The sequence below is a fragment of the Mastigoproctus giganteus genome, chromosome 13 (genome assembly GCF_048544385.1).
Source record: "Mastigoproctus giganteus isolate SK-2022 chromosome 13, ASM4854438v1, whole genome shotgun sequence".
NCBI classification, from domain to species: domain Eukaryota; kingdom Metazoa; phylum Arthropoda; class Arachnida; order Uropygi; family Thelyphonidae; genus Mastigoproctus; species Mastigoproctus giganteus.
The window spans coordinates 16049721-16072731 of NC_143587.1; the positions used below are offsets into that span (position 1 = coordinate 16049721).

Genomic DNA, 23011 nt, shown 5'->3' on the forward strand with positions numbered 1-23011 from the left:
GGAAAGCAACATTCAAAATTCCACAGAAGCAATAGAAATAAATGAATTAAACTCTGTAAACCGTTTAGCCGCTGGGCCCTGGTGGGACCTCCCCAAACGTTGCCCGTTCACACCTCGGGGAGGTAGTTCTGACTTGGGCGAGTCGCCTGAGCTTGCCAGGGAGGGCCCCTTGAAAAAAAAAAAAAAAAACAGGAAATTTTTATTGGAAAAAGAACGCAGGGGTGACGCTCTACATGCAATCGCTACACACCTTAGCTTACGCACACTTTAAACAATGGACACTTTTCCCCTTTTCAGTTTTCTTTTTCCATGCACCGAATTGACATACAACGAATTGAACGTGATCTCACTACTACCAAAGTTGGAATTCTTGTGTGAAACACCCGGCTGGCTGGATCCTGAACATTGAAACTTTAATCTTCTTCTATAAAATTATTATAATTCCTATAACTATATATGCAAGGTCTTTGGTTTAGGCCCTCTACCTAAAGATGATTCAATCTAAACTGAAAATTATTCCAAGTTCCGCCAACTTCAGGTAATCCTACTTATTGACTTCTTACTGGACTTCTCCTTTGGCAGACGGTGAAGTTTATATTGTGTAAGATTACTGTTATTTTTGATTGTTTGTGTTGTCTATCCGTTCAGTAGTGCCTTTTTTCATGGGCCGGATTTTTGCTGGTGCCACTCGTTTGGGACACCAGTTGTATGGGACTTGCTACACCCACTAGTATTGCTCTATTTCTAGTGGGTGTGGGATTGATCGGCGCCTCAATAGCCAGGTGGGCAGGAGCAGCAGTGCGTGGCACACGCTTCTTGATTAGACCGGGATTCAAGCCCGTGACCACCAAATACGGATGATGCGGAAAGGTCAGGGAATGACCACCGCATATCCCCGGAGCAATATGGCCTTAATGCTTCTAAAAACCAAATAGCAACAACAACAACAGCGGGATTGATTCCCTAGGGAATCAAGACTTTAGTATTAGTGCGTTTTAGTCTATGGTAATCGTTCTTCCAGCAAAATATTGCATAGCTACGACGAAGTTGAAGGAAAAGGACTTCGTTGCCGAATAGCCCTCTCCAGCATACCCCACACATTCTCAATAGGATTCAGATCAGATGAATGTGGGGGCCAGGGAAGATGGTGGAAATCTGTGTCAATTTCTCCCAACAACTCTTTCACTATTTTGGCATGATGCGCTGTTGCATTGTCGTCCATAAGGTGGCCATCACTTTCGGGATACAAGTGTAACATTGCACGATGCAGTAGATCTGATACAAAATTCAGGTACTCCCTGGATTACATTCGTTCTTCCACCGTTATCAACTCACCCAGTCTGTGTCAACAAAACATTCCCCATACTATTATAACCTCCAATTGCTTGGGTCGTCTTAACGAGGCAAGGAGGATCCATCGCTTCTTGAGGTTCTTGCCACACTTTCTGCCTACTATCAGTGCAAAACAAAGTATGTCGTGATTCATCTGACCACATGAGTTTCTTCCACTGCTCCACTGTCCAATCACGATGTTCTCAGCACCACTTAAAGCGGATTTTTGTTTTTTCTCTGAAACAGGTTGCTTCCGAATAGGCAGGCGACTGCCAATACCAAATTTCTTCAATTCCCTGAGCATGGTACGGGTTGAAACAGGACAGTTCTGGGCTTGGTTGAGTTCAGATGCTATTTGTTGCACACTGGATATTCTATTTTTTCGTACACTCCTCCTTAGAGTACGACGGCTTCGCTATTGTGTTTCTGAAACATTTACTTCTTTGAGAACCGCTTTATTTACAGTCATTAAAAACCTTTGAGACGGATGCTTTTGAGAAACCAATTATGTCTTTCATTTCTTGAATCGTGGCTCCTGCTAAACGTGCACCCACGATAAGACCTTTTCACAGTCTGATAGATCACGCGTTTTTTTCCCTTCTGGATTCAGATTACTGCAGTCGAACAGCCCATGCAGTCTTTATATTCAACAAGGTAACACCTCATCACCCACGTTTAGTGATGGCAATATATTCTTTGCATATATTTGCATCTGTTCGCATTCCTTCTGTCGGTAACTGTCTTAATACAAAGGTTCGTATTTTTTTTGGCCAGTGTGTATATATTGATCAGCTAGCATATGAGAGCCACTCATCTACACGTGTGTATTTTTTCTTTATAAATCGTGTGTTTTATCTTGTCGGTTTGCATGTTTTGCTGGACAGAAAACCCGAGTTCCCAGAGAGAAAATCTTGCTGTCCTCGCCTGAGATCGATTAATTCAGTCACGGAGTGAAAAGAGTCCATAAAATTTCCTGGCTTCATTGATGGGTTAGAAGTTGGACCTTTTCCACCCTGTGTGGAGAGGACGGTGATTATAACCACTGTAAAAATTTAACATTTTTAGACCCGTCTGTTTACAGACAATTCCATAACCATCTCTGTTACTCATTGACGCATGCCAACATGAAATTCGAATGTTAAAGCACAGCTGTATTTCTAGAAAAAATTTAACTCCATTTTTAGTTGTCACTGATTGCAGTTCAATACCACTATTCGTGATGTGGTCTATAATAATAAAAATAGATTACTCCAGGAGTGAAATTGAATAATAAATTTTATTTAAAACAGTTTGATGTTACGGTAAGCATTTGTATGTTAAAGTACTCCTGTTTTCCCTTGGAAAGTCAACTTCTTCACTTCCAGTGTTGAAATACTTTTTTGCGTGGAATATTGCTGTCTTGATTTGATGGAACGCTGCATTTTTACTGTTTTTGAAATAGCCCGAGGAACGAATAAAAACTGTTAGCACGATGTATCGATTCGTAGGAGCATTTCCATTAGTAGTGAGTGGAATTGCAACACGAAATAAATACGAACTCCTTTTCTGTGTATTATCCCAATATTATTCACTTACAGTAATTAATTTTTTTCTATAGATTTTCCTTCTACTTCCAGTATGTGGCGCTGACGTTCTTACAGAATGCTTCAAATATATGCGACTAATAATGAAACGTTCCATTTTCTCTTGGCAGCTGAGAGAAAATGCACTATTTCGCAATTACCTATGCCTTTCTTCTTACCCCTGTAAAACAACTTCCACTGCATAGCAGATGGCTTCACAGGAAAGCATGTAGAGTAGACGTGCGAAAGAACAAGGCTATACAACACACTTTATTGATTCGAACTACTGGCTGCTCGTCAGGAAAGTCAAATCTCTCGTTGCCTTTTGAACTTTCCATGCTGTCTATGATAGCACCTTAAAACAACGCCACCTACAGATTCAGGCAGTTATCTTATTTCTGTACGCTCCAACGGCTCGCATTTATCGTTTCAGACATGATCAGGAAGCGGACAAATATTTCTGAGTCGTTTGTGTGCTTAATCGTCCGTCCAGATAATTAGCTCTCCAACCTCAAGTTGGTGCACTGTCAGCAAACATACTTTGCCTATGTTTAGATTACCGGCTCATCGATGGAGTCTTGATTTTCCGTTACGAAAATGCACTTTCACTTATGTCGTCAGCTGGGTCTGATGTCTCCTTAGCTTCATCACGCCGTTGTGTATACCCCTCTCCCCCTTTCCATTCAACTCTCTTCCTCGTCAGATCACCACTAGCAGACATCACAGTGATAGCAGCTCCTCCTTTTTGATCAATTTGAAAGTGGGAGATGAGGATGGAGGATGTTGCGCCTTGATGTCGAACAAAGAGCGTGCTACTGGCTCGAATTAATCATTGATTTAGAGTGGAAATTTGCCTAAAATACTGCCATTATTGTTGGTTTTATTTTGTCTTTAGATAAAGTATTTTTGTTGTCGGCTGACCTTGAACTTTTAATAATAATTTTATTTTATACAATCTTATTATATGTTATTTGTGTTTGAGCACATGTGGATCCCTGAGGTAAAAACTGATCTTATTTGTGTAATTTTAATAACTGCATTTTTTTTTTTTTAATTTTCCAACTTGTAGAGGTTAACTCCAGTAACAGTCTATACTGGGTAGAAAGATCAGAATCGGTTGTAACATTTTTTGCTTTACTTCTTAGTGAAGCTGTTTATAATAATAATAATACAATGGATAGATTGCAGTAAGCCCTTCACGGCCACAAGGCCAGGGGTTATGATGAACATTCACACCATATACGAGGGATTATCATTTAATTCGCGGACTAGTGCAAGATCTTACCTTAATTGCCACCATCTGAATCTTCTGTGGATTTATTCTTCTCGAAATACTCTCCCTTGTACTTTACACACTGCCGGACGCAAAACGCTTGCCTTTCAGAGCTTTCTTCAGACATGGAAACAGGAAGAAATCACACGGGGCTAATTCCGGTAAATAAGGGGGGAAATGTGGCAGAACCTCGGCACCTATGGCAGTGATCATTGCCTGCACAATATTAGCTGTATGGGACCTGGCATTGTCTTGTTGGAGAAACCACTTCATACCGGAATATGACGGTCCTACCAAGATACTCATTACCATACGCTTCATTCATCTCTTTAACTGTTTCCGATGCATTTAAGCCTAGTCTGACACAATAACAAACCACATATTGCTGTTCAATCTCTATGTCCGACATGATACTTGCTTCTAAACGATCAAAAAAAAAAAACTCTTTTTACGCAACACTAGCTCGACACGTACTGGCATGCGCACACAGAGTGTGCTCAGTAGCGATCAGAGAGAGTGCCTCTGGCGGAAGTTATGGAAAATTCGCGCAGTAAAATCTTGCACTAGTCCACGAATTAAATGATCACCCCTCGTATATGCCTCAGTATGGTGTTAGTCGCTGATGTGCCTAAGGCCTTTTTTTTTTGTTGTATCATAACAGCGTCCCAGAAGGTTCTGTTTTAGAGCCTCATCTGTTTATATTACATCAAAATGTAGTTTAATCTGTTTATACTACATTTTGATGTAGTATAAATAGGTGGAAGGATCGTTTTCTGGACTTTTGGTCCAGAAAACCGTCCTTCCTCTGTTGGGAGCAGCTGTTATATTGGCTAAGGTTGGTGAATCGCACGTAGAAGTAATTAACTTTGCAAGAAGCATGACTCCAGACTCGTTGATCATCTGTTTGCAGAGGCTTTGTTTTTAAGTTTTTATAAAGCTGTTGCCTGGATATTGTATGGGGAAAACGAAGTTTACTATTTAGCCATCTAATAACTCAATATTCTAGGGCAAGGAATTTCTTAACTATTACTTGAGGAACACCAGACCATATTTCGGCTCGTTGATCATCTGTTTGCAGAGGCTTTGTTTTTAAGTTTTTATAAAGCTGTTGCCTGGATATTGTATGGGGAAAACGAAGTTTACTATTTAGCCATCTAATAACTCAATATTAGTATTAGTATTTAGTATTAGTATTAGTAACGGCCGTATGGTGCAAGAAAGCCTATGGCTTATGCTGCACCAGCCAAAAAAAAAAAAAAAAATCCGAACAAAACAATGATATAAACAATAATTAAATAAATAAATAAATAAATAATAATAATTAATAAATAAATAAAAATAATAAAATGAAATAAAAAATAAATAAAAAGGAAATTAATCCTATCATCCTATGCGCTTCCCTTACCCGAAAGTACTATCCAGATGACCTTTGAATTTCCCCAAACTGTCGGCCTCTACCACCCATGAAGGCAACTTATTCCAATAATTTATAACTCGCTGGCTAAAATAAAACTTCCTGCAGTCCAATCTAAACATTTCCCCCCGTAACTTGAATTTATGTCCCCTAGTTCTAGCATCATTTATAATCTTGAAAATTTTGTCCTCATTCATTTTACTGATGCCTCTCAGAGCCTTAAACACCTCAATCAAATCTCCTCTAAGGTGTCTAGTTTCCAAACTCTGCAACCCACATATTCGAAGTCTTTCTTCATAAGGACGCCCTTTTGCCGATCTCACCAGGCGAGTTACCCTTCTTTGCACCCTTTCAAGAAGCTCGATGTCTTTCTTTAGGTGCGGTCTCCATACTTGAACACAGTATTCCAAGTGTGGTCTAACATAAGCCTTATATAATGGGATTATCACGTCCCTATCTCTACTTGCAAAAGTTCGATAGATCATCGATAGGACCCCATGGGCCTTCCTTGCAACCTGTTTACAATGCTCAGAGAATTTCATGTCTGACCGTATCGTAATACCCAAGTCCCTTTCCTCCAGTACTGGGTTTAGTTGAACTCCACCAAGTGAATAAGTTATTTTGGGATTACTGTTTCCCAGGTGTAATACCTTACACTTTGTTGGATTAAAGCACAGCTGCCATTTTTGTGACCATTCTTGAAGTCTATCTAGGTCTCTCTGAAGAAGCTCAGCTTGACAGTGATCATTAACTACTCTACCAATTTTAACATCATCTGCAAATTTAGACATCACGCCCTCTATCCCTTCATCAATGTCGTTTATGAAAATTAAAAACAACAGTGGTCCTAATACTGATCCTTGGGGAACCCCACTTCTTACATCAACCCAATCTGAGGAATAGCCATTTATCACAACCCTCTGCCTCCTGCCCTGAAGCCATCCTTCTATCCATCTAAGGATTTTCCCAGTGATTCCAACCTGTTCTAGCTTATAAAGCAACCGCTCATGTGGGACTGAGTCAAAAGCTTTGCTGAAATCTAAATAAACAATGTCGAAATTATTCCCTAAATCCAGCTCGTGAGTGACCCTTTCGAAATAGCGAACCAGATTTGTTAAACATGATTTTCCCTTTACAAAACCATGCTGAGTATCCTTGAGAATTTCAATTCGATCCAAATGATCCTGAATTCCACCCTTGATCATTGCCTCCATGATTTTCCCTACTACTGAAGTCAGACTGACAGGTCGATAATTTCCCACTTCACTTTTAGAGCCACCCTTATGTATGGGAGATACATTTGCACTTTTCCAATCCAAGGGAATCTCCCCAGAGTCTAGTGATGCTCGCATAACCAGCCTCAGTGGTTCAATGCACTCGCTTGCCGCCTCTCTCAAGATTATAGGGTATATTCCATCAACTCCAGGAGCCTTACTGGTCTGTAGGCTTGAAAGTTTTTTCATTAAATAATCTTGCGAAATTTCAATATCATTAATTACATATTTTTTAACTTCGCTCCCACAATTTCCCATTGCCACAAAAGGCTTTTCATTTGTAAATATCGATGCAAAATAACTGTTGAGTTCATCTGCAACGGCAGCTGGTGTATTTATTACTATCCCCTTTCCCTTACGTAAAGGTCCGATCTGGTTTGTCCTGCTCTTCTTGGCATTTATATATGTGAAGAATTCTTTATCCCCCCTCTTTGCTCTGTTTGCTAGTGATTTCTCATAAACTGCCTTCGCCTGTCGAACCTTTTCTGTGGCTCTATTACAGATCACCTTGTAGCTGTTATAGGCTTCAGTACTTTTTATTGCTCTGTAACCTTTCCATGCCACCTTTTTCTGCTCAAGTAATGTGGCAACTTCACTATTCATCCAACTTGGAACCCTTCTCGTGGAGTATTTTTTTAATGGTATATACGCATTCAAGGCATCTGTGATTAATGTTTTAAAAGCGTACCACAGTTCAATTGTATTCATTCTCTGCGCGATATCTACCCAGTTAATAGAGGCCATGTAGTACCTTAAGGCATCATAATTTCCTTTTCTGAAATTAAAACCCATTCCTTTGCCTTTTACTTCTGCTACCTCTCTCGTCATCATCCACCGTAGAACTCCATGATCACTTCCTGCTACTGGTTCCTCTACTGTCAGCCCTGTTATGTCATCTGATTCATGTGTGATGATGAGGTCTAGGATATTCTTTTCTCTAGTACTTTCCCTGACATGTTGATACAAATAACAGTCATCTAGTTGATTTAAAAATTTTGTTCCCCATGTCGAGTTTCCTTCCCATTTACTCCAATCAATTAGAGGCAAATTGAAATCACCCATAATAAGACATTGACGCTTACTTGCCCATTCCATTTGCATGTAGAGGCTTTTGTCATAGTCTTCACAATCACCTGGTCTATAGATTACTCCTACTCGCATTGTACCTTTGTTTCCAACTATCTCACACCATACAGACTCTATACTAGCATGTGAAATGTCTGAATCCGGGAAAGCTATCGTCGCACTCAGGCTGCTTCTGATAAGAAGCATTACCCCACCACCCCTTCTATCTACTCTATCCTTCCTAAATACATTATACAAGCCGTACTGAAACTCATCATCCCCAATTTCCGGGTGGCACCACGTCTCTGTAAGCCCTATTATGTCCGCGTTACTTGTTTTAACCAGAAGTTCGAATTCGCTCATTTTATTGACGACACTTCTAACGTTACTGTATAAACAATTAAGATTTACTGTTCTTGTATATTTAACAACCCTAACACAACCCTTGAAGTTTTTTAGGCTCTCTTCCCTGATATTAGCTACCCGCTCACGTGAAACGTCTTTGCCCCCAGAACATCTAGATAATACGTCGAGTTGGGGTAACAGATAAGAACTCTTAAGGTATGTGCAAGAGTTACATTGACCAATATTATCAGATAAACGCGTGTCAGTATTACCCACATCCCCCCTAACTAGCAGTTTCCCTGAGCCTTTAAGGTATCCTCAATAATACTGGCAAAAACTTTTGCACCACCTTTGTTTAAGTGTATCCCGTCTCTAGGGCAAGGAATTTCTTAACTATTACTTGAGGAACACCAGACCATATTTCGGATGCATTGGACAGAATGGGAAAGATGCATCTTTGAGCATGCTTAATGACTGTTTTTTTTTTGTTTTGTTTTGTTGTCTTAAATCGTTGCTGTTTCTTATGTGATTAACCATTTTGCTTTTTGAATTTTGTGAGCAACATATAAATAGTGGGCATTAAAGGAGAGATTTTTATAAAAAAAACAACTCCAAGGTCTTTGTGAGCATAGACATTTGGGATTGGAACGTCTGCAATTTTTATTTCTATGTGATTTGGTTGCTAAATTTTGTTCCATACACGTTCTGTATTGCTTGGAAAACATTTCATTAAAATCGGAACTCATTCCTTGATCCACAAACCACGTTTAGATAAAAGTATGGTTTATCTGAACGTGTTGTTTGAAGACTTTTCAGTGGTTCACAAAGTTTAAAGAGCTTCGCTTGTTCATCGAAAATGATTCTTGCTCTGGCCGAAATTCAGCTTCAAAACCCGATGGTTCATTCGCTCGGGTTCGTGATCGACGTTTAGCTATCCACGAAGTTGTTAGTAAACTTGGTATTAGACATTGAGCATTTTGAACGAGTCCAAAGACGGGAAACTCGCATGGTGAGTCGGCAGAGGGGTGACCGTACGAGCAAAGACTCTGATTATGTGGGCTACAGAGCTTGGTAACCAGGGGTGGCCTGATTGAATTTTATAGGGCTCTGAAAGGGGTTAGTAAAATGAATGAAGGCGGATTTTCATTGTTGTAGAGAATTTCAGGACACAGGGACATAAATTCAAATTACAGGGGAAGAGTTTTAGACGAGATTGTAAGAAGTTTTCATTTAGCCAGCGAGTCGGGATTTTCTGGAACAGGTTGTCTTCGCAGGTAGTTGAAGCTGACAGTTTGAATAAATTCAGAGGTCAATTGGATAGTTACTTTTGTTTGCAACAAAAGCTTTGCACTATATGGCTATTACTACTGTATTGCTATTCTTATTGGACATGACAGTTAATTTTAACAAAAGATTTGAGAATGCGACGCTTTTCGTCCGATTTATGCCTTTCATCTTTAGTTATGATTACAAAGGGCGGCAGATTCTTTCATGTCAGGATCTTCGTCAACGTGCTTCCGCTAGCCCCCACTCTGTTTCTTCCTTACTGGCAACAAATCCTAAGTGCATGTCTCTATATCATGGCTCTCTGTAACCCACGAACAAGGGTGTAGTCCTGCCAGTAGAAGAATCCATTTTCTCCACGATGCAAAAAATGGTAGACAATCTCAATGAAGTGTGAAGACCAAGCTTTTGAATTTGTCATGTATAGTGAATTAAGAATGCTAAAAGCAGTTTTACGGTTCTGCGATTGCCATTCAGAGAAAACAGCTGGAAAATAGGCTGAATTGGCCCTTGCATCGTGACAACGTCCCTGAACACGCGGTCCTTTTCATTCAAGAATGCTTTGGAAGCACCCTATCACTGACATCCCCATTTACCATTCTCGTCGGATTCATCTCCCTATGATTTATTATTATTTTTTTTAATTTCTCGACAGTTTTTGCAAATTATCTTATTAAATCTAATTGATTTTTGCAATAAGTTGTTTAAAGAATGGCTACTTCAAATGTCAGAGAATAATAGTTCCGCTCCTTACTTCACTTATATAAAAACAAGTTAGGTAATGTACTCTTTTGCATTTCATTTCAGTTTGTTTGATTATCGAAGTACGTGACTATAATCTTCTATACCATGCTCAAGAAGTGTTGACCAAGAACTTCATCACGTGATGTTCACATGTCTGTAACTGTGAGGTCAGATTTGAGTTGAGATCAGAACTGCTGTTCTAAGTTTAGTACTGGGATGGAGGAGCTGTCAAATTGAAATGGAGCATAAAAAAAATTGCCAAATTTATTTTGGTCCAATTTTTATACCCAAATATAAAATTTCATGAAAATCTGTTCATTAAGAGTCGAGTTGCTGCATGCGGACAGACGAATAGACACGGTGAAGACCATAGACGCTTTACCCACTTGAATGTGTATTAAAAAAAAAGGAATTTATCTTGGTCACTTAATCACCGACCCTAAGCTCTACAAAAAAATTGCGATCCTATACTGTACTTTGTAAGAAGTTGGCCTTTTTTTTTTTTTTTTTTTTTTTTCAATTCTGGTATCATGTCCAAATAGATGGATTCCGCACTGGAAGCTCCAATATCCAATTTGATGACATTTTAACAATGGAAATATTCTATACTAATTAAGGAAGTTACTTTGTAGTCTTGTTTTAGGAGATCCCCAAGGCTCATCCTTAGGGCCGCTTTTGGTAGTTTCACATTAATGCAATGCGAAGATATCAAATCATTACATGAAACTTGACAGTAAATCCGTTTCCGTGGTGCTGTATTCAAGATTATATTAGACAATGCAATCTTTAACACCTATTTAAAAAAGATATCTTTATAGGACTGAAAAAAGATCTCTTTATATCTTTAAAATTTTCGTAGGAAGGTTGTCAATGCTAGTATCTTTACAGGTTCATATTTAATCTTCATGCTAAGATTAATTTTCATTGGAAATAGATTTTTAAATATTTTTATCGAGTTTTAATCAGTTTAGTATCTTTAACTTCTGTTTTAATTTTAGACACATTGTCTCTAGTGCAGGTAATCAAATATGTCTGGTGTAAGTTTTATTTTCTGCTCTTTCGAAGAGGGATTTTCTCGACCATCTTGTATTTCCAGGTGCGCCTTTATGTCTCGTATCTAGTTTATTTACACGGCAGATGGACTACGTGTTACATGACGTTACTATTAGCAACGTCAGGCACGATAACCGAAAGGAGAAGCCAATTATAAATAAGATAGCGCAGGATGTTATGTTAACTAGCAATCAGTGCAATTGCTGGATTCACTGCGATGGTTAGCCATTAGACAAAGATCACTCATTTAATTACTTAGAATAAAGTTTAATGCGGTCGAATTCCCTTGAAATCACCGACACTTAGCAGATTTTTGTAACGGATTTGTGACGTAGGTGATATTGTATTACGTTATGGTAAAGATGTAATTTTCTGTAGTGACCATCTACGTAATCCTTTCATCAACTGAAAATTCGGAGGGCTGATTATAGGAATAAGAATACCAAAGAGCCAAAAAGCTTTTGAGAAGCGAAGAAAAATATTATGTGGGAGATTAGGAATTGGTTTAAAGAATAGATTAGTTCAATGTCCAGCATGGAGTGTGGTGGTACTTTTTGGAGCACAGACATGGACAGTGAGAATGGAAGATATTAGAAGATGGAAAGTTTTTAGGTGTGGATATGTAGGAGGATGAAAAAATAAGATGGGTAAGAAAGGACGAGATAAGATAGCTCCCATTGCTTCTCTGCAATGTGGCATGCAATATAAGAAATGCGGGATCATTCATGTGACAAAACTGTCTTCAATTCTTGGACGCTGGCAGAGGATTGTGCTAAATAACGCTCTCCCCCCAGTTCATCTTACGAGTACCCAATGGGATTGAGGTCCGAGGACCGAGCTGTTACAGATGCTTGGCATCTTCTTCGTGTTCCGAAAACCACTTTTTTTGCAATACTTCATTGCAGTGAGCTGGTTTGGGCTCTAATCGAATTATACAGCTTTATAGCACTTTCACAACCTCTACGATTTATATACTTTTGCACAGATTGCTGCATATAAAAAACTTTCAACTCTGTCAAATATATTTAGATTAATAATCATCCCGCTTATACATTATTTCAACGAGAAATTTTCGAATTGAACAGGCATCGGCTGCAAGAAGACGAACCACCATGCCTCAAAAATAACTTGAAAGTGTAAAAATAAAAATGCGTTTTATCTCCTACCCTGGTGCTGTTTTGAGAAGAATATTATAAAACACTTTGGAAAGCACATGAGTCATATCTCACGTAATAGTCATCCAATATTGCTGAAATATAACGAGTGACAAATCTTTTGCTTCAAAGTCTAATGGACTCGATGCCAGGACTTCGATTATGAAATAATAAAAAATACTAAGGAATTTGATGATAGAACATTCTTGACAAATAAGATTCGATTGTCTCAAAAGTACAACTTTTCTTTTTGGTGAGACCTCCACAGTACTTTGTTTACATGATAAATCAAAAGAACGGTTGTCATTTGTTTACTGTTGTCTCGTTTGCCAATGGTCGGTGGAATTTGCTTTTTTTTTATGCGTTTTATATAAATAGTGACCACCAACTAAAAATATAAACTGGCTTAATTATAGTCTTTTTATTTGTCAAATATGGAAAGAATAAATAACCACAGCCGGTATTACAGTATTTCTATCATTCGTTGGTAAGGTATTTAGTTTAATAACACCAGGTGTTGCTATGGTAACTGCACCTAAGTGTGTTTATTGTAAGTTAATGTATACAGAAATAAATTTGCTTTACCGGTGAGCATTTTGTAATGGATTTTTGAATGCTTGCATGCGTATTAATGTGTGAGGGTTATGGGATAACAGAGATTGGTCTACAGGATATTAAAATCATTCCTCTAGTTCATCATACCATTTGCGATAAAGTTTATATAAGGAGAGCACAATGGATTTTTTTTTACTTCTCCTTTTATTTAATTCTGCTTCCAACTAGAGTAAATGCGATTTTATGTTTGAAATTTTTCTCTTTTAAGAGATCTGCGTGTCTCCTTGTTTATCTTCGTGTATGTGCTCTCAACCAAATGTCTACGAACTGATCTGAATGAGAAAAATGCAAATACGTTTTTGTAGGAGTCAGGCAATGGTACTTTTAATTCTGTATCCCCCCCTTTTTCCTTTGTGAAAGACTGTTAGCTAAGCGCTACTTCTATGCTCCAGGGAATGCTGTTCTTAGTCTTAGAAGAATCGCAAAGCAATAAGAAAGACAGTTACCATTAAGTAGTTTTGAGTTTCTATTGTTAGTGTAGAGATCCATTTGTAGGAATTTGGATGAGGGAATTGTTAACCATTATACTCACCAAAAAAGAATGTAACTCAGTTCGTGTATACTGATTACAAAGCATCTCTTAATTTGCATATCCTTTTGAATACATGATAATAAAATAAAATAAAAATTCAAGTTAATACTACAGAAAGAGAAACTGCCTCAAATTACTTATTTCTAATCATGGATTTCCAAGTGATATTTCATTAAAACTCAGGCGCATCCACGATTTCCTATTAGAGTTCTATACACTACTCTACCAAAAGCATTGGGACCCGCACCCCTTCAAGATGTAGTGAATAATGCGATTGAGATGTATACAAAACAAGAATAGGTTTAAAGGTGCACAAATAGTATCAGAGATATCAAAAAAATGTAGCTTAGGTAGCTTTAAATTGTTGGATGCTATATTAGCAATTTGTGGTTGCGTGCGAAAGCCAACTGTAGCCGATTTAGGGAAAAGATGGAAAGAGGAGAGGACGTAGGTGTGCACAAACAGTCAAGTAAATCAAAACAAAAATAAATAAATAAACTGACAAATTGGAATCGCCGATACGTGAGGTAAAAATAAACCCATTGACTTCTTTGGTAAATGTTACGTTGTAGTTCAAGATGTCCACAGCAGTGGGTAGATATGTACATCTTTGGTTTTCAAGGCACAACTACTGATCACAAGCCTCACATCACCAACAAACGCCAGTCACTGTTTCCAGTGGTGAGTATTCAACGGCGAGCCGTGTTACCTTCAGATCAGACAATGCAGTATTGATGTGGAAAATGCCTGAGGATTGTCATCTACGGTAGTGTATGTGGCAGCTTAGTCAGCATAATAATCACCATCTGTAACTAATTTGGAAAAGTCTTGGTTCGATTCCTGTCGATGAGTGGAGGAATCCTTAAAGTCCTTTTCAGTCGAAGTTGTAATTGACCGATTTCAGGCGTTGGAGAGAGAGAGTGGAGTTTCCCTCTGAGAGGTACATATACGGATATGAATAACAAGTTATGCTGTCGTTAAAATATTAATATGATTTTTTTTTATTGTTGCCCGTAATCAAGTTCGACCATGGTGTGCGGCTGGTTCTGTAGACTCAGACAAGGATCATACACTGACATCTTGGTTTTTACAAACGTGGTTTGAGGAAAACGAAGTCTAACGACTCACCTGGCCGATTCTGACCTGAATCTGATTGAACACCTCTGAGATGAACAGGAACACAGATCAGAGCGCAGCCAATGAAGAAGAATGGACAGAAATTTCTGCTGCCTGATAAAAGGAGCTGGTGAAAAGTATTCCACAACGAATCCGTAAAGTATAGGCCAACTTGTAGCCCAGATAACATTAATTTATTATTATCCACACATAATAATAATTATAAATAATATCCTTGGGATCAAAAGTTGGCCTATACCTTATAAATTTGTTCATCAAAGCCCATGTTTATTTAAACGTAATGATGTCTGAATTGTTTTAGTAGGATAGTACTGGGTGATTTCAAATTCTCAATTCTTTTACTATCACATTATGTAATCAAGTGATTATAGTAGCTATAAATAATTATAAAAAATAACAGGTGTTGAAAATATCTTGTTTTGAATACAAGTATCATCTCTCTTTTCATCACATTCGATTATACCTTTTTTTTTTTTTTTTTTTGAACGCCGATGTTTGTAGTTTCATTTTGTATAGGTTTTTAGTTCCCAAGATAGTCTACAGGATATTGTTTTTATTGTTATACCACAAATAATAATCACGGAGACATTAAATCTGAGGAATTTGGGGCCACGGATTTTTATACATACTACAATCATTACAGAGTTTTTCAACGTTGCCACTGTTTCATTGGGTGTGTGGCGAGTTTCCCTGTTTTCATTCGAGTAATGCAGTAAACTGGGTCATTAAATCCCGATATACGTTTCCCTCAACTTTGTTCTCGAAGAAGAAAGAAATCGAATCACTCGATGACGGAAACAGCACACTATACCCCAACTTTTTGGAATGTAAGGGCATTTCATGAAAAACATGAAGACAGATTTTCATTACTCCATACCTTGCTGTTTTTATTATTAACGTAACCACTCAAGTGGAACCTAGCTCCATCACTAAAGAAAGCACGGTCCAAAATGTCAATTCATTCTACTCAATACAAGCGCAAAAACAACAATAATGCAATCTGTTTTCTTTATCAAGTTCTTTCAAGTTTATGTTAAATAAATACAATAGGTATGAAGACCTAAGTTTTAATAGCCCTTTTTTGTGCACTTGAATAAGACATACCATATGCAAGTATTCTCGGCGATTTTATAAGCAGAAGCAATAAAAAAATATATATATTTTTTTTTTTTTAACCACGAACGGTACCAGTTGATTTGTTTGGTACTGGTGAGTCTTCTTTGATTCTCCGAGCATTGTAGACAGGTTTCATGGAAAGTCCATGGTGTCCTATCAATGATTTATCGAACATTTGCTAGTAGAGATAAGGACGTCGTAATCCCATTATATTGGTCTAACAATAGCCTGGAATACTGTGTTCAAGTATGGAGATGGCGCCTAAAGAAAGACATTGAGCTTGTTGAAAGGATCAAAAGACTGGTATATAGTCTGGTGAGATCGGCAAAAGGGCATCCATACTTGATCGAGGTGTTTAAGGCTCTAGGAGGCATGAGTAAAATGAATAAGAATGAAATTTTCACGGTTATAAATGATTCTACAACTAGGTGCCATAAATTCAAGTTACGGGAGGAGATGTTTAAACTGGATTGCAGAAAATTTTATTTTACCAGCGAGTTATAAATTGCTGGAATAAGTTACCTACATGGGTGGTAGAGGCTGACAGTTGGGGGAAATTCAAAGGTCAGCTGGATAATTACCTGCGGGAGGAGAGAAACGCATAGGTTTTCATATTCTTTTCTTTTCTTTTATTAATTATTAATTTTTTAAAATTTTCGCAGCATAAGCCATAAGCTTCCTTGCACCGTGTGTCCATTGCTAATACTAATACTAATTTAGTCTGTTGATGCCTACTAATTAGAGAGATACCGTTCTCACGCCTAGTACAATTAATTAACCGAACTGATGAGTCATGAATTGTGATTATTGTTTTATCCCGTTATTTTGTAATGAAATTAATCTACTATTATCTTCAGTATTTCTCTAGAAGGGTTTATTCCTAACTTCCAGATAAAGAAGATTGGAGCGTATTTAATAGACTTTGCTTTATGGAACAAACAGGATTATTGGAGAGTGGAAGCTGCAATAAAAATAGCTCAATGAAAACCACTTATATAGTTATTTAAGAATGTCTCAATGTAAATACAGAACCAGCATCAATTGCCTGTAAATTAAGATAGCAATAAATTATCTACGCTTTCATGTCCACAATATCTGCTTACTTTCTTTATGTGTATTACGAACTGCCCAAGATTCTTGAGATGGGTTTTTCCATTATTCAATGACATTTTGACAGAGATGTTTATCACACAGCTAAAGTATGTGACAGTACTTCATAAACAAGATGCTGTTATTTATCATCGAGACCCACTCATACATAAATTTTCGTTCGTCTTTTTGTTACCTAGAAGCAGATGAAACGTCTTGGAAACTGTTACACCAAACAGGTGATTGAATTTGTGTTGTTGCTATGGTAACAGTGTGCTTGGAGATGTTTGTGTTATAGTGTTCGAATTCTACATTGGAAGGCATCTGCATGATACCTTGTCGGTTTTAGTAGACGCTTGCGCATAAATCTAGTCGTCTGAATGCGTGAATCCATCGATGTACCTTCTGTATGGATCAGCCACCGATAAATGTAACAAATCATTCTAAAAATATTTCTCTGCAGGAGTATTCACTGGGGCGCTGTATCCAACTGATGACTAAGTTTTATGAGAAATAAATATGAAGTTTACAGTTTGAGTTTTTTAAATAAATCTTATTTAATAATTATAAAGTTTCAGTAAGTAATAATACTAATCATTAAGATTTATAGCAGAAACCTTGAAAAAAATACAAGGTGTTTTCGAAAGGTCTTCTCAGACTTTGAGAATGCGTTTTACTGAGTATAGGGATGAAGTTCGTATGGACATAGGTCCGCTTCCCGTCATATTTTCTTCTTTTCCTCTTTTATTTTCATTCACAGAGTGAAGATAAGTACGCCTATCAGTAAGATTTATGGAACAAACAGGATAGGTAAATAGGAATAATCTGAATATCTGTGCCATGCAAATTTTAGAACGAATCAATCTGCTACTCCTTTCCATTATGGAAAGAAAGAGTACATAGCGATTACATTATGAATCTTCACACCAGTAACTCGGTCAGTGGTCCACGAATCAGTGGCTAAAGACTATAACGGATATCATTTTCCATTTTCTCGTGTCTGTCTTTAAATTTAAAATGTACGTAAGCTTTCCAGCTTATATAAATTTATTAACTGTAATATATAAGAGAAATAAACACCTAAAATTGCACAACTTTAATGTGAAAATAATATTCGCTAGAAGAAAAAAGGATGTTATTCTTTTATTATAACTTAACCAGCGTATTTCTTCAGCTGTATCCATAGAATTATAGATATCAGTATTCATAGTATTTATAGAACATGTCCATAGAATTTATTATTCTTTCTATGTTTATAATGAACAAACTTTTAAATATGTTCCAATATACACTCCACCAAAACATTACAACCCTCATGTTGATAACATTATGGGTTATGAAAAAAGTTATAAACTCTCGGTGTCCTTTTATTATAGGAGTATAATTTTTGAGTAAGAAGAATTATTTTTAAGAAAAAGAGAATCAAAAGGTCTGTAAGTGTAAGCTTGTTATTTATTATAGATTACTTTAGGTATCTGGGGCATTTATTTGCACAGGACATTTCATATCAAACTGAGATTCAATCCAGAATTGCAATGGCAAAACAATCTTTCAAGAATAAACTATCGTAGATTACACAGAAGAAGTTGTCGCAGAAAATCAGGAAGAAGATAATAATGACATATATCTGCTCAGTGGCACTGTGTGCAGCAGAGACATGGATTCTAACAAAGAGAGACAAAAGGAGACTTGAGGCCTTCGAGATGTAGTGCTGGCACAGGATGGAAAAAATTAAATGGACTGAAAAATTGCCAAATGTAGAAGTATTAAGACGTGTCCAAGAACAAAGGAAAATTCTAGGTAGAATAAGGTTAACTAGACTCAAATGGGTGATTCAACATGGTGGTTTGCTTCTGGCTGCAATGGAGGGGGCTGTGGAGGGAAAACGCCCTAGGGGTAGACCAAAAAAGACCTCATCGGGACGTTGCTGGATGAAGAAGCAGAACTTCGAAATTTTGAAGAACTAAAACAACCGGCACACGAGAGACAAAGATGGCTACAGCTCATCAGAGGAACTGACCAGTCACAAGACTTAATTACTGATGATGATGCCGAGTCGATGTTAAAATAAAATTTACGATATATATTTTCTATTATATAAGAAAAAAAGTAAAATCTAATCAGAATAAATCGGAATAAAATAAAATTTAATCAGTTTTTTTTTTATTTGTGAATCATATTTCCAAATAAAAAACTGATTACATCTCGAAATAAAAAAAAAAAGATTAAATCCAAATTTATTCAAAAAGTGTGTATGTTTGAAAAATTATAAAACCCAAACATCATATACCGTATTTGTAATATTTTTATTACAAATAACTTGAATGGCTCAATTATTAATTATTATTATTATTGGTAATTATTCGACCTTGCTAGATGGCAACATTAGCATTAGTAGAGGCATTTGATGCAAGAAAGCAAGCTTATGCAGCATCAGCCAAAAAAAAAAAAATAATAAATAAATAAAAAATAACCACTTCCACTTCACCCCTCTGTTCGTTCGAAATACCTGTCCAGCTGAGCCTTAAACTTATTTAGGCTATCAACTTCCACGACAAGGGATGGAAGTCTATTCCAGCAACCAACCACCCGCTGGCTAAAGGCAAATTTCTTCACGTCTATCCTACATCTGAATTGAATTTATGCCCTCTCAGGTGATTATTCTGAGCGAGAGGAAGAATCCCATCAGCATTGAGCATGCTCAAACCATTCAAGGCTTTATACACCTCTATCAGATCACCTCGCCGGTGCCTAGTCTCCAGACACTGTAATTTGCAAAACATAAGCCTTTCTTCGTAAGAGCACCCCTTTGTTCCATTCACTAATCTTGTTGCCTTCTCTGTACTCGTTCCAGCATCTCTACATCCTTCTTGAAATGAGGCCCCCAGACCTGTATACAGTACTCTAGGTGCGGTCTGACCATTGCCAAATACAAGGGATTTTACATGCAGTTGTAAAATCTAAACACCAGATACTCGTTGCATTTCTCGGTTTCAATTTCACACCAACATTTGGTCAATTCACTGTTTACTTCAATTAGCAATCCATAAGTTTCCAAGTCACTTAATCTGAGGACTGAATAGTATATAAAAGCCCTCATGTGGTAACACAGTTGGTATAATCACCGTTCTCCCCACACCGCGTGGTAAAGAACTGAGTTCGAATCCCGTCAATGACCAAGGAATTTTTATGGGCCTTTTCCACAACGTGGCTGAGTTAGCCGGTCTCAGACGAGTGTAGTGTAATTTTTCCTTCAGCAAACAAGAAATCGACCACGGAACACACGCATTTTACAGGCATATTATTAAGGGAGATAGAGAGTGATAGAAGGTAGCTAAAAAAACAACAAAAAAAACATTTATAATCACAGATAAATAATTTTAAAAAATGATAAAATATTTACAAAATAAGGATATTGCGCCACAACTTACAAAACAGGCTTATCGTCAGGTGTCAACGGCCAGAATTGCGAGCACAATAGCAGCATGTGTCTTCATTTCTGACGTAAACAACGAGCCAAAGGTAAAAAGCATAGATATAAATAAAAATGACAATTTCCCACACGTTTTCATTTAAGCATACAATTAATAGTTTATGACTACATTTAGTACGATGTCTCTATTATGTATTTTTTTTTTTTTTTTAGTTTGTAATTATTTCTAGTTTTGACAAAAAAATTTTCATTAGGCGTCGCTGTCGTATAACTTTATATTTGTATCCCATTAACGCACGCTTTCAGTTCTGGTTTCGGTGTGTCTTGCATACAGTCGTGTTTTTAAAATATAAGTTATGATTTTTCCAAGGCTATTTGCTAAAAAGACCCGGGTTCGAATCCTGTCAATGACGCGAGTTATGGGCTTTTTTTACTCCGTGGCTGAGTTTAGTCGGTCTCAGGCGTAGATTGCAAGGTTCCCCTCCCCCAGAACCCGGAGTTTTACCTTTACTTGAGTTAGACTCAGTAGCATGCCTAGGGGGGTTTCAGGGGATCAGATGCTCCCCTGCAATCCCCCTAGCTGAAAAAATAGGCAGTTTTACTGTCCGTTTGTAATATGGTCTATTTCCCTGTCAAGGAAGCCTGTTTTGTAAGTTGTGGCAACATCCTTAATTTATCAATTTTGCAATTATTTATCTCTTATAAGTTTACTTCAGACTTATATACTTAATGTGTTTTGGGGAAAAATTATAATGATTCTTCGTATTCGTGAGTAGCACAGTTGGTAGAATCGATGTCCTACCCACACCGGATGGAAAAGACCCGAGTTCGAGTCCAGTCGATGACGTAAAGAATTTTTATGGGCCTTTTTCACAACGTGGCTTAGTTAGTCGGTCTCAGGCGAGGGTATCATGGTTTTTTTCTTCCGGAAGCTCGGGTTTTTCGTCCAGCAAAACATAAAATCGACCACAGAACGAACACACGCAATTTACAGACAGCAGCATATACATAGCAATATAGCCTTAGTTGCTAATGCTCCTAAACTCAACAACAACGGGAATAATGATTCTTCAACCAAATATTTTATTTACGATAGAGGATCCAGTTGTGAAAAATTTTATGGGCCGATCTCTAAACCTTGTTTATTTTTAAAGTACAGTAGTTCATAGGATTATGTGGAAAAAACATACAAAGAGTCAAAATTGTTATTGATGACAAAATAATAGAACAAATATCTGACTTCAACTATTTGGGAAATTTAATATCAAATGAAGTGAAAGACATCCATACTAAACTACAAAAATATAATAAAATGAATGGAACGATTAAACGCCACTTCGGAAAACAAATGACAACTGAAACAAAATTACGACTGCACAACATCACTTCAAAATCAGCCCTCTTCTACAGCTGTGAGAGTTGGATCATAAATAAGAAAGATGCATACAAACTAAAAGCAGCACAAATGAGATTTTTAAGACCATTATTAGGCTTTACAAGGCTAGACCACCAAAGAAATTTAGATATCCGCGAGAAATTAAAAGTAGATAACGTAGTAAATGACATAAAACGGTATCAGAAAAAATGGATCAGCCACCTAGAAAGAATGAACCCAGACCTGATCCTAAAATTAGCCTTTAACTACAAACCTACATGCAAGAGAGATGTGGGTCGACCAAGAAAATGATGGCGAGATCAAGACCACCTCTAAGAGCCACAACGGAACAGGTCTTAAAAGACCTAAGCTGAACCAAGTTTAATGATGATAGTTCATGTGTTGGTAAAGGTTGCCGGCCCCTGATTTATATGATTTATTCTTTTATTAAAACATCCATTCACCAATTCAAAATTGCTTTTCCTCCTCTCTAATATAGCTATTTTAATTAGATCATCAGAGAAACCTGTGCACTGACCAAAACAATAATAATAATAAAAATAGAAACTCAGTTTCTTCAGTGAAGGTTTTTCTAAGATCGGAACATAAAAGCATGTGCTGCTTTGGCAATATTTCCTTCAGAACAGATTATTCCTCTTCGGAGATTTTTAATGGAATCTGTTAATAGCTGCTTACCCAGTTAGAAGAAATTCGTTTATGTTAATTTTCAGCGGGAAAAAAAATCCACCAACGAAGGGAAAAAAATCTGTCCCTTTACAATAAGATTTAGCACAGTGATATTGATAATCACTGAATGATAGATGATGACCACATTTGTTTATAATACTCGAAGCTGACTGAGCGGTTAAGAGAAAAAGATCGATACTGTAATTTCCTCTGCTTGACGTTTTTGTTTTCCCATCCAAATTACAGCCTCTAGAATTGTAGAGTGATGAAAGCCATCTCTTTTATCAAAATTGGCTTCATTAACCAGCGCTTCAATTTTTTCGTTGATTATGTGTGGTTAATTTAAAACTGTTCCTTTTAAAGGTGCATTTTCCTTTGTTTTCTTAAATCGGATTTGTCTACAAATGGTGGAATGATGTAATAGGGAGTTGATATTTCCATTACTGTTTAAGGCTTCATAAAGATGTTCTAATATTTCATTGTGAATCCCGAATGCTAGGCTTTTCCATGACTAAAATTACTTTTGT

At 37.2% G+C, this 23011-nt stretch overlaps 1 protein-coding gene across 9 annotated transcripts in view; it reads left to right on the forward strand.

Moving 5' to 3' along the window:
- LOC150075804 (oxysterol-binding protein-related protein 6-like) overlaps positions 1-23011 on the forward strand; it is a 401843-nt gene that overhangs the window by 215519 nt on the left and 163313 nt on the right. The window lies entirely within an intron of this gene.